The 12,078-nt window shown below is 36.8% G+C and overlaps 1 protein-coding gene across 2 annotated transcripts in view; it reads left to right on the top strand.

Annotated features, from left to right (window-relative positions):
• Window positions 1-12,078, top strand: part of LOC150098746 (structural maintenance of chromosomes flexible hinge domain-containing protein 1-like) — a 733,568-nt gene that overhangs the window by 48,434 nt on the left and 673,056 nt on the right. The gene's annotated exons all lie outside the window — the stretch shown is intronic.

Below are 12,078 nucleotides of genomic sequence, written 5' to 3'. Positions count from 1 at the left end.
ACTTGCTCGAAGGACTTAATTCACTTAATTATTGTCGAAGTTAAGATAGAATTTTTGAGAATAGATAGTGAACTATCATAGTAAATTACATATATTAAAGATCTTACTAATGTACTAAGATTTCAGTATAGGAATCTGGTAATTAGTTTACGGAATTAACAACGCAAATTAAGTATACTAATTAAAAGTAACTTTAATGAATCACTTCTATATTTTGGCAACGTCACATTGCCATCTTCAGGAACATAAAGATATGGTATGTGCACTCAGGAACTAACACAAAGCAAATGAGGAAGAAAGCAAGAAACTAATATTGTTCCTAAAGTCCTAATGTATTGTAGCTATGTAACTACCAAATTAACCTCTTGCGGGTTAATTTGGTAGTCTTGGCAGTTGGGCTGAAGTTCTCATAATGAAAGTCTCCCAAATTTGAGGCAGTTTCATGCACCCAAATTTGTTGAGGTTAGGAACGTTTTTTAGAGCTGCTGAAGATTCTTTGAATAATCTTTCGTATTTAAACTTGCTGCGATGAATTATTTTTGTTTTCTTCCAACGAATTTTATGGTGGGTATCTAAGGCATGGTCTGCCAGCCCAGAGCGGCTGTACTGGTGAAACCGGATGTAGTCTTGGTGTTCTGAAATCCTGATATTTGTTGTTCTGCCTGTTTGGCCAAAGTAGGACAATTTGCAGCTGCAAGGGACCTGGTATACACCAGGTAGGTCTAGGGGAAGTGGTTGGTCTTTGGTAGAGCGGATAAGGGATGCCAACTTTTTATATGGTCTGTAACAGGAAGTAAGGTCATATTTTTTGAGGATATTGGTTATTTTCTCAGAGGTGCCCTGGATGTAGGGGATGGTGATAGACTTGGTGTAATCTTTATTGTGGAGGGGGGTTGTGGTTTGCAGGTTTTAGTATTTTTTGGATTTTTTTGGGGTTATAGCCATTGGCTAAGAAAGTGTTGAGGATGTGGTTTAGTTCAATAGTCAGGGCCTTGTCATCTGAGCAGATTAATTTTGCCCTGTTATATAGTGTTTTTATCACCCCATATTGTTGTGAGGGGGGGTGGTGGGATTGTTGGAGCTGCAGCTGCAAATTGTCCTACTTTGGCCAAACAGGCAGAACAACAAATATCAGGATTTCAGAACACCAAGACTACATCCCGTTTCACCAGTACAGCCGCTCTGGGCTGGCAGACCATGCCTTAGATACCCACCATAAAATTCGTTGGAAGAAAACAAAAATAATTCATCGCAGCAAGTTTAAATACGAAAGATTATTCAAAGAATCTTCAGCAGCTCTAAAAAAACGTTCCTAACCTCAACAAATTTGGGTGCATGAAACTGCCTCAAATTTGGGAGACTTTCATTATGAGAACTTCAGCCCAACTGCCAAGACTACCAAATTAGCCCACAAGAGGGCACCATTAGGACTTTAGGAACAATATTAGTTTCTTGCTTTCTTCCTCATTTGCTTTGTGTTAGTTCCTGAGTGCACATACCATATCTTTATGTTCCTGAAGATGGCAATGTGATGTTGCCGAAATATAGAAGTGATTCATTAAAGTTACCTTTAATTAATATACTTCATTTGCATTGTTAATTCCGTAAACTAATTACCAGTTATGTCTAACCAACGTATAAGCCTTGCTACTAGAATCATGGTCATCCATGGAGATGCAATCATACGAAAGGCCCGTCAATACGGCAAATTGAGGTTGAAGATATCGAGGCAAATAAATCGTCTGACGTTCCTAAAACGCTGCCGGGATAACAAAGTGATCCCTAATTGTGTCAAATTGAAGCACCGTTTTACTTCAGAGAAAGCTCTACGCATTTATAACCGCACTAGCTTCGCCCTGTTAAGAGAACAAATTACCGCGACGCGCGTTCTCCTTGCTGACGAAAACAAAACCTTATGGGCGCTAGAGGAAGAGCTTTCGAATACACTCGGCCGTGATCTATGATCGATACTTCATGACATCTCATGCTCATCAGCAAGAAAAAAATTCGAAAAAATACGTTGTCGGCACGTAAAAAAATACGAAAACCTGACGAAGAATTCTACTTCCTTACCACAGCCACCACTCAACACTGTAGTCAACCTCTCGTCGGCAGTTTTAAAGCCTGAAGCACTCACCGCACTTTCACCTGGTCACAATTTCACCCTAGCTCCAAAAAGGATACCTGCTGAAGAAATCATGATCCAAATAGAGCGTGGGATTAGCAACCTGCCTAACCATATCGCCAACAACGTAAGACTGGATGTAGTCGGTGTTCTGACTAAAGCCAAACCTCCAAAAACCAACTTATCCAAAAACGAATATGCAGCCCCACAAGAATTGAAAAACAACAAAAAATTGGTAATCACCAAAGCTGATAAGGGAAGTGCCACTGTGGTACTCAATCAAAAAGACTACAGAGGTAAGCTAAATGCTTTAGTACTAGACCGTACTACTTACCTCCCCATTGAATACAATCCGACCAGCTCTCAGATTAGAACTCTCCACAGACTCCTTAAGAAAGTCACTTCTTGGCCTGTGGAAGTCACCAACAAACTTAAACCTTATAACTCTAAACCCCCACCCGATTATATGGACTCCTAAAAATGCATAAACAAAATGTGCCATTGCGTCCCATAGTGGATGGCATTGATTCCCCCACATATAAATTAGCCAAACATTTAGCCAAAACGCTCACACACTACACTGGCAACACACCATCACACATAAAAAACTCAGCCCACTTTAAAGCCAGTATAGAAAACCTCACACTCCAACACACTGACATAATGGTCAGTTTTGACGTCTCCTCCCTATTCACTAATGTCCCACTCAAAGAAACCCTTGAGCTCATCCAAGCCAAGTTTCCTCCCGATATCTCAGCCCTATTTCAGTTCACAATGAACTCAGGCTATTTCGTTTGGCAAGGAAAGTTCTACAAACAGATAGAGGGGACAGCCATGGGTTTACCACTTTCCCCACCCTTGGCCAATTTCTTTATGGAGACGTTTGAAGAGAAAGCCTTAAACTCCGCCCCACAAAAAACCCACTATTTGGCTTCGTTATGTGGATGATGTGTTTGCTATTTGGCCACATGGCTCAGACACACTCCACTCCTTCCTAACACACTTAAACAACCAACACCCCAGAGTCCAGTTCACCTTAGAAAAAGAGGAAAACAACACCCTCCCCTTCCTAGACACTTTAATCACCCGCCAGCTTAATGGATCTTTGGTTTTCTCTGTTTACAGAAAACCCACCCATACTGGCCGATACATTCACCAACAACCCCCCCCCCCTCACAACAATATGGGGTGATAAAAACACTATATAACAGGGCAAAATTAATCTGCTCAGATGACAAGGCCCTGACTATTGAACTAAACCACATCCTCAACACTTTCTCAGCCAATGGCTATAACCCCAAAAAAATCCAAAAAATACTAAAACCTGCAAACCACAACCCCCCTCCACAATAAAGATTACACCAAGTCTATCACCATCCCCTACATCCAGGGCACTTCTGAGAAAATAACCAATATCCTCAAAAAATATAACCTTACTTCCTGTTACAGACCATATAAAAAGTTTTCATCCCTTATCCGCTCTACCAAAGACCAACCACTTCCCCTAGACCTACCTGGTGTATACCAGGTCCCTTGCAGCTGCAAATTGTCCTACTTTGGCCAAACAGGCAGAACAACAAATATCAGGATTTCAGAACACCAAGACTACATCCGGTTTCACCAGTACAGCCGCTCTGGGCTGGCAGACCATGCCTTAGATACCCACCATAAAATTCGTTGGAAGAAAACAAAAATAATTCATCGCAGCAAGTTTAAATACGAAAGATTATTCAAAGAATCTTCAGCAGCTCTAAAAAACGTTCCTAACCTCAACAAAATTGGATGCATGAAACTGCCCCAAATTTGGGAGACTTTCATTATGAGAACTTCAGCCCAACTGCCAAGACTACCAAATTAGCCCGCAAGAGGGCACCATTAGGACTTTAGGAACAATATTAGTTTCTTGCTTTCTTCCTCATTTGCTTTGTGTTAGTTCCTGAGTGCACATACCATATCTTTATGTTCCTGAAGATGGCAATGTGACGTTGCCGAAATATAGAAGTGATTCATTAAAGTTACCTTTAATTAATATACTTCATTTGCGTTGTTAATTCCGTAAACTAATTACCAGTTATGTCTAACCAACGTATAAGCCTTGCTACTAAAATAGGAATCTGATACTATTCATAGCCTATTTTTACAAAAGGCAAAATCGGTGATCAGGTTTAATAGTTTAAAAACTATTTACAACAGGATTTAATCAATAAATAATAAATAAAATTTTTTGAAACTTTCTTCAATGGTTTGGAGAGGTATCTGGTTGGGTGGATGTACCCACCTGTATATGCTTCTTAGCAGAACCATGAATGCTGAAATTTATAGAGATGACTTCCTGGACCATATGTTAGTTTATATGCAGGTGCGATAGTGTAGACATTTATTCTACAAGATAATAATGCTTGTCCTCATCAAATGAAGCTAATCTTCAAGCAGAGACTATCGTACATATGGACTGGCCAACCAGGGTCTCCTGACATTAATCCTATTGAGCACTTCTGGAATGCTCTAGATAGATGTTTTGCTGCTCTCAGTCACCTGCTCCAAAACTTTGATGGACTTAGGAGAGCTTTGCAGTTGCAATGGTTATTACCAACTGACTCTTGGACACCATTATAAACAGTACGAAACATTGTTGTGAGCACTATTGTTGTGAGGGATGACCACATTCCTTATTGAAGCATTTTGACAATCTCATTTTGGCCTCTTGTTTTTTACAATTGCCTTCATTACCCATTTGTTACTGAATTAAACTGCTTATTTACAAATTATGTGGGCATTTTATCACATCTTATATCCTACAGATTTTCACTGAATTGCATAAGAATTTATAATATGATTTTTGAGTTATCATGTTTTTTCTCTTTGTTTCTTAATTTATATGAAAACCAGTATGTATGTGTGTGTGTGTTTTATTTTTTTGTATGGTTGCTTATAATTTGAAGCACACAACATTAAATCAAAGAGCAATACATATATGTAATTAAATTTAGCTGATGTTTTTTTAAATTTCAAAGACAAAGATAGGATTTCTTAGATTCAGTAAAAGTAAAAAAAAAATCGTGATATGGAATGAATTTTGTTATTATGTGAATCCCACCCATGAAAGGTTGATATATACTGGTACTATGGGTGGACTGAGGATTGGTGTGGAACTCTGCTCTAGAAATCAAACATGGAACCTTTTTGAGGTATTTCAGGCCTCATCCCCCCCCCCCCCCCCCAAGATATTTCAGGGGATGGGGATAATGAAATTCATTTGCCACCCAATGACATTCACGAACTTCATGCCCCTCATTTGGATTCAAACCCACAGGCTATTGGTTGGAGAGCAGAGTTGCTATCTGCACAGTCAACCAGATGAAATAATTTCATCTTCCAAACATACTACCCTAATATATTATTAAATATTATATTAATCATAGTATCAAATTTGATTAACTTGTTATTGTTTGAGATATCGAAGCAGAATTCAAATCACTAGAAATACCCACACTGGCAATGATTTTTAACTGCCATGTAGTTAACCCTAAAACATACCAATTGTTGTAGGTGGAAAAGTTTTACCATGGAAAAGTTACATAAAAAGTTATGTAATAATTTTTTTCAGAATTCTAAATTTATTATTTTTCAAGTTTATATTTAGAAATAAATTCATTCTTTTTAACATTCCATACTCATTTCTACCTATATTTAGCATACATAACATTGCTGCACATGATGTAGTAGGTCATCTAACATCCATGCCTGTAGTGGGATTTGGATACAGCATGTTGGCTACGGTGGAAATGCTATTTCCTGCTGATCAAGTCACAGATTAATTAAACTATCAAATTTGACCAGCCAGTTACTGTGTGAGGTAACTGAATTATCAAAATTAACATATGCTAATGGAAATCAAAACACTAGAAGTTACCTATATTGACAGTAGTTTTTAAGTACCATCTAGTTAACCCCAAACACTGATCCTGCATTTGTAGAATTATTAATGGTAAGCATTCTTCAAAATTATTGCTGCAAAGTTATATATATAATAGATTTTTGACACAATTCTAAATTTATTATTTTCATTTTGAATATTAAAAAGAGGGATTCATGTTAATTTATTTTTTCCCAAATTCCACACCAATTTTTGCATATGTTTTGGCATTTGCATTGCTACATTTAATGTAGTAGGCTATCTGTCTTTGTGAAAAACATCAGATTTACTTTACATCTGCCTTGTAAATAGGAAAAATATAGCATAATACAGAAAAGTACAGATTTATCTTGATATAACATCAATTTGATATTTAATATTGCATTGCAATGCAGCTCAGGATTCCAAACATACTACCCTATTCGATCAAGGTTGTAAATATATATCTCTTGGTGTCCTACAACTTTCAGTATTCAGAATTTCAGTAATAAATTTTCAGAATAGTTTTCTACATTTTCTCATTTTTTTACAACTGGCTTATATGACTAGGTTTTAAAATCAGTGCAGTTGGACTTTTCATTCAGTAGGTTAATATCTTAAATGAAGACCAAATTCTCTTAGCTGGATTGTCTTTATGTTTTCTACGAATGGTTTGTTTTTTCTCCTCTAATTAGAACTATTTCCTTTGACTTGTGATCTTAACGTGCGTGTGTGTTGTGATGTGTTAGCGATGTATTTAGTTTAGTGTTGTGATTTAGTTGGCATCTAAAAATGTATTTTATTTTCCTAGTAGTTTTTTAAATTTCTACAATCATATATCGAAGTTTGGGGTGTATGCACGTAGAATATTAATTGCAAGTACTGGAAAGTTTTATTCCCCCCTCCCCCCAATTCTCGTTTTAGTATATGTTCATCACCCCAAATTATTAGTAATCAGTTTTTTCAGATTCTCTCTCCCCTTCTTCCTCCTCTCTGTATTTTGCTCCTGTAGGGTGGTGATATCACCATGCTCTGGTGAGTTTACAAGTTTGGTTTATTCTCTCCATGAGAAATTATTTCATCAGTGAGAATGCTAAAAAAGATAAAACCAAAATGCTTAACTAGTCTATTTGTTACACTTTGGTTTACAATTTATTGGTGATTACCATCACTCATAAATTTGATGACCATAATGTTTTATTAAAATACTTGCACTAAGAAACAAAACTAAAATACTAAGAAACAAACAACCACCTGAGAAACACTTGTACTGAAAAACAAAAAAGTACTTTAAAAACTGAGTCACTTCTGTTGTTAGATTATTAAGAATATCATCCATAGCTGTGTTTATTCCAAGTGCAGATGCAACCTTTATGTTTGTGCAGGAGAGGGCATTGCCTTATATTGATTGTAAAAAAATAAATAAAAATTATCAACCTTCCGGTAGGAAACTCATATCCTCCTGAACTTGACCTTCATGAATTTCAGTAGACTCTGTGTGTGTGTGTGTGTGTGTGTGTGTGTGTGTGTGTGTGTGTGTGTGTGAGAGAGAGAGAGAGAGAGAGAGAAAGAGCAAACTTCAAACATACTAGTTTCTATTAAAGATTTAAGATCCATGTGATATGTTGTGACATCACCTCTTGCTACAGTGAGAATCCTTATGTGAAAGATACCTCTTGAATGTATTACCCGAATTCCCAAGAAGTTCTACTCAATATTGTTTTCACATCTATCAATCAAATTTGTCACTTGATGCCATCTCTTAAAAATAATTTCTGCCTTATTACCTAGTATTTCTCAGATGGGTAGAATCAGTATTATCAAAATAAGACAGAATGCATGAGCATGGGACTTGAACATTAAGAAGACTATATTCATATAAATCCACATAAATCTGATCAGTCCTGTCATGGGATTGACTATCCAAAAGCCTCTCTCAATATGAGTGTTTATTCAAAGAACGTTTTGAAGCCTTATTGCATTGATTGAATCTGAATGATGGATTTTCTTGTCCCGTTGTAAGAAATTTTAATTTCTGATTGCATCAAGTAAGGTTTTTTAGTGCTTTGGCAGCCAGTCTAACAATTAGTTCTCCTGGCTAAGGCATGCAGTCAAGCAATACTGATTTTTCTAATTTTATTGATGATGCTGACAAAAAACTGGGATTTAGCCTTAAGATGTGTCATCTGAATATCGAGGGAATTAACAGAGCAAAATGTGACTACCTCTGCAAAATACTACAAGAAAATAACATTGATTGTGCTTCTTCAAGAAGCACATGCTGAAAATGAAGACGACCTTAATAGAAGAGGAAAAATAACTGGTTACACTCTGATTGGTGCTACATACCACCGGAATTATGGCATTGCAACATATATCAAGGATGATATAGAAAATGCTTCTGTCCTGACAACAAGATGTGATAACGATACCCATCTTGTGAGTGTGAAAATTCACAACATAACAATAGTCAATGTCTATAAACCTCCTTTAACATCATGGTCTATAGATGTGATACCTACTTATCAACATCCAACAGTATGGATTGGTGATTTTAATAGCCATCACGAAGAATGGAAGTACTGTGATGACAATGACTGTGGAACTACCCTCGTTCAATGGGCAGAAATAAATAATATACACCTTGTATTTGATGCCAAAGATAGAAACACCTTTAGATCATCAGCATGGCAAACAAAGTCTAATCCAGACTTATGTTTTGTTTCAATAAACACAGAAGGGCAAACATTACCAGCAAAACGATATGTACTTTCTAACTTCCCACACAGTCAACATCGACCGGTGTTACTGAAAATTGGTATGACTCTACCTATAGCAAGATCCTTTCCACGACCACGTTGGAATTTTAAAAAGCAAATTGGAGAAATTTTGCGAATGAATTGGATAAATGTGTTCGGTGGATACCTGCTAGAGTTGCAGAGTACAAGAGATTTGTAGGAGCACTCATATCAACTGCGAAAAAATATATCCCTAGAAGTTACAGAAAAGATTATGTCCCTGGATGGAATGAAGAGAGAGTGAACATCTCTACAGAGAGTTCCTGAAAAGTGAAGATCCTGAAATAGCAGATGAATTACTACATAGCCTGAACTCATCTCGAAAAACAAAATGGATTGATATGGTTGAAAATCTTGACTTCAAACGATCAAGTAGAAAAGCTTGGAATCTTCTCCAACAGCTATCCACAACTAATCTACCCAAAAGAAAAAGCACAATTATCTCCCCTGAGAAAATAGCTAATCAAATCGTTAATATGTCAAGAGCACCTAGGGACCGTGAACATACCAAGAAAGTTAAGAAAGAACTTAGAGCTTTAAAAATAAATGCCCCTGCTTTCTCACAATATGCCTCAATCTTCACTATAGATGAAGTAAAAGCTGTCATAAAAGATATCAAAGCAGGCAAGGCCCCAGGCTTCGATGGTGTCCATCCTGAATTTCTGATTAATAGCGGGCCAAATACTATAAAATGGCTCTGTGAATTCTTTTTTGATATATTATTGACTGGCCGACTACCTAGCCAGTTTAAGAAGTCAAAAATAGTTGCTATTCTTAAACCTGGAAAACTACCCTAGGAGGCAAAAAGTTACAGACCTATTGCTTTATTGAGTTGCACCTATAAAATGTTAGAGCGCCTTCTGTACAACAGATTGTCCACACCAATTATGCAGCATGTCCCGATTGAACAAGCTGGTTTTAAAGAAAAACGTGGTTGCTGTGATCAAGTGCTCACTTTAACATCATACATAGAAGCTGGATTTCAGAAGCAAGAAAAAACATCAGCTGTCTTCTTGGACCTAACAGCAGCCTATGATACAGTATGGCATGAAGGTCTTATATACAAATTGCTTAGCATTGTCCCATGTAAATGGACTGCACACTTAATTTCCTCCATGTTCACTGAACGTTTCTTTCAAGTTATATTAGGAAATAAAATGTCCCGACAACGAAAACTTAATAATGGTCTTCCACAAGGGTCAGTATTGGCACCCTTACTTTATAACCTATACACATATGACTTGCCTGCTACCATCTCACGCAAGTTCTGTTATGCTGATGACACTGTAATTGCCATTCGACACAAAAAAATGAGTCAGGCCGAAGACGTACTTACAAAAGATCTGAAAACTATAGGTGAATATTATAAAAAATGGAGGCTCCAGCTCAATCCAGACAAAACAGAAGTATCAAGCTTTCACCTTAATAATCACATGGCAGATGTCACTTTACATATCTTCTTTGAAGGATGTTTACTACGACACAATAAGTTTCCAAAGTACTTGGGCGTTACCCTGGACCGCACACTCTCTTACAAGCAACACCTAACAAATGTTTCTGCTAAGTTAAGAACCCGTAACAACAATACAAAAACTAATAGGCACGACATGGGGAGCAACAGCCGATAATCTGCAGATTACTGCTCTTGGTCTAGTTTTCTCTGTTGCCGAATATTGCTCACCAGTGTGGCTAAATAGCACACATGTTAAACTTGTTGATAGCCAACTAAATAATACAATGAGACTGATTTCTGGCACAATTAAATCAACGCCCACACACTGGCTTCCAGCTCTTAGTAACATTGTTCCACCAAATCTGCGCAGGACTAAGGCTCTCTTACATGAGCATAAGAAAATCTTGGAGAACACAGCCTTACCAATACATTTAGATCTCCCAGACTTAAGTGTACGACGATTGAGATCAAGACATCCACCACTACAATTAGCCCAACTACTACTACATTCTAACTTTGACTTGAAGCAAAAGTGGCAAGAACAGTGGGAGAGCCATACAGATGACATCACAAAATTTTCTCTCAATGAATTACAAGAAAGTTTTGATGCTTGCTCACACCTCCCACGAAAATCCTGGACTCAGCTTAATAGAATACGAACTGGTCATGGTGTATGTGCGGACATGCTTTTTAAATGGGGTAAACGACCATCCCCGCATTGTGATTGTGGAGCTCAGAGACAAACTGTGAACCATATTGTGATTCAGTGTTATCTCAGAGCATATTCAGGAGACAAATTGGACTTTTTAAGTGCTACACCCGAAGCCATGAACTATCTGACCAATATGGATGTAACCTTTTAATTTTATTGGTTTTTAAAATGACTTTTGACTTTTAATTTTATATGTTATTAAAGTGTATTGTACTGCATGTTTTGATATTCATGCCATACGATTAGTGCTTTTAATTTTTTTTTTAATCCTGTGGTTTGAAAACTCAGGTTCTGCTACATATGGTTGACTCTTAACATTACAGCAGACTCATTCACAAGACTATGAAGCCCAGACTGAATTCCCATAGTTAAATGTTGTACTGAAGAAAATTTGGTGTATCAAGCTGCCCATTACAACAAACTGTTCCTGTGGCCCCTAACAAGTTCTCTCTAATGAATGACTGCATTCAGTCTACTTACAGTACATCTGTCAGGAAGCACTTTTTTCCCTAGCCCGTTGGGGGGGGGGGGAAACGAAACAAAAAAAGTACAGATCTGTAATTTGGGTTTCATTTTATTTTAAATATTGAAAATAAACCAGAAAATTATTATATGGTAAGTAAGCTCAAAAGTCCCTTTGAGTTTTCTATACTGATTATATATCATGTTCTTTTTGTTATTCCTATAAAAACATTTTGTGTGTTTTTAATAACCCAAGAAAGATTGTATTCTGATATTTCACACGTATGTTATAGTAATTCTCTTTTTTTGTGCAATTTAACAGAAATCTAAAAATTAAACACATTAGGATATTAGTCCATCCAGCAAAAAAAAATTTACCATCCTTTCCAGCTGTACTTGCAGTATGTTGTAAATGGATTTTGATGCAGCTAATTTTTACAAATACTTAACAAAAAGTGTTTTACATCAATTTTAGTAGATAGAGAAAGATGCAGTTTGGGAGAGAAGGAATGAATGAAATGGATAACAAATAAAGCATATTATAATGTTGAGAATAAAGAAAATGCAGGAAGTTCTGACTTAGGACACATTTTGTTCTGATACATCATAAGTCTTCAAATATCTGAACTGCCT

Source organism: Typopeltis vanoorti, chromosome 15 (assembly GCF_054136105.1).
Source record: "Typopeltis vanoorti isolate ZY-2024b chromosome 15, IOZ_Tvanoo_1.0, whole genome shotgun sequence".
NCBI classification, from domain to species: domain Eukaryota; kingdom Metazoa; phylum Arthropoda; class Arachnida; order Uropygi; family Thelyphonidae; genus Typopeltis; species Typopeltis vanoorti.
The sequence above is the reverse complement of the archived record's forward strand: the minus strand, read 5'-3'. Positions and strand labels throughout refer to the sequence as shown.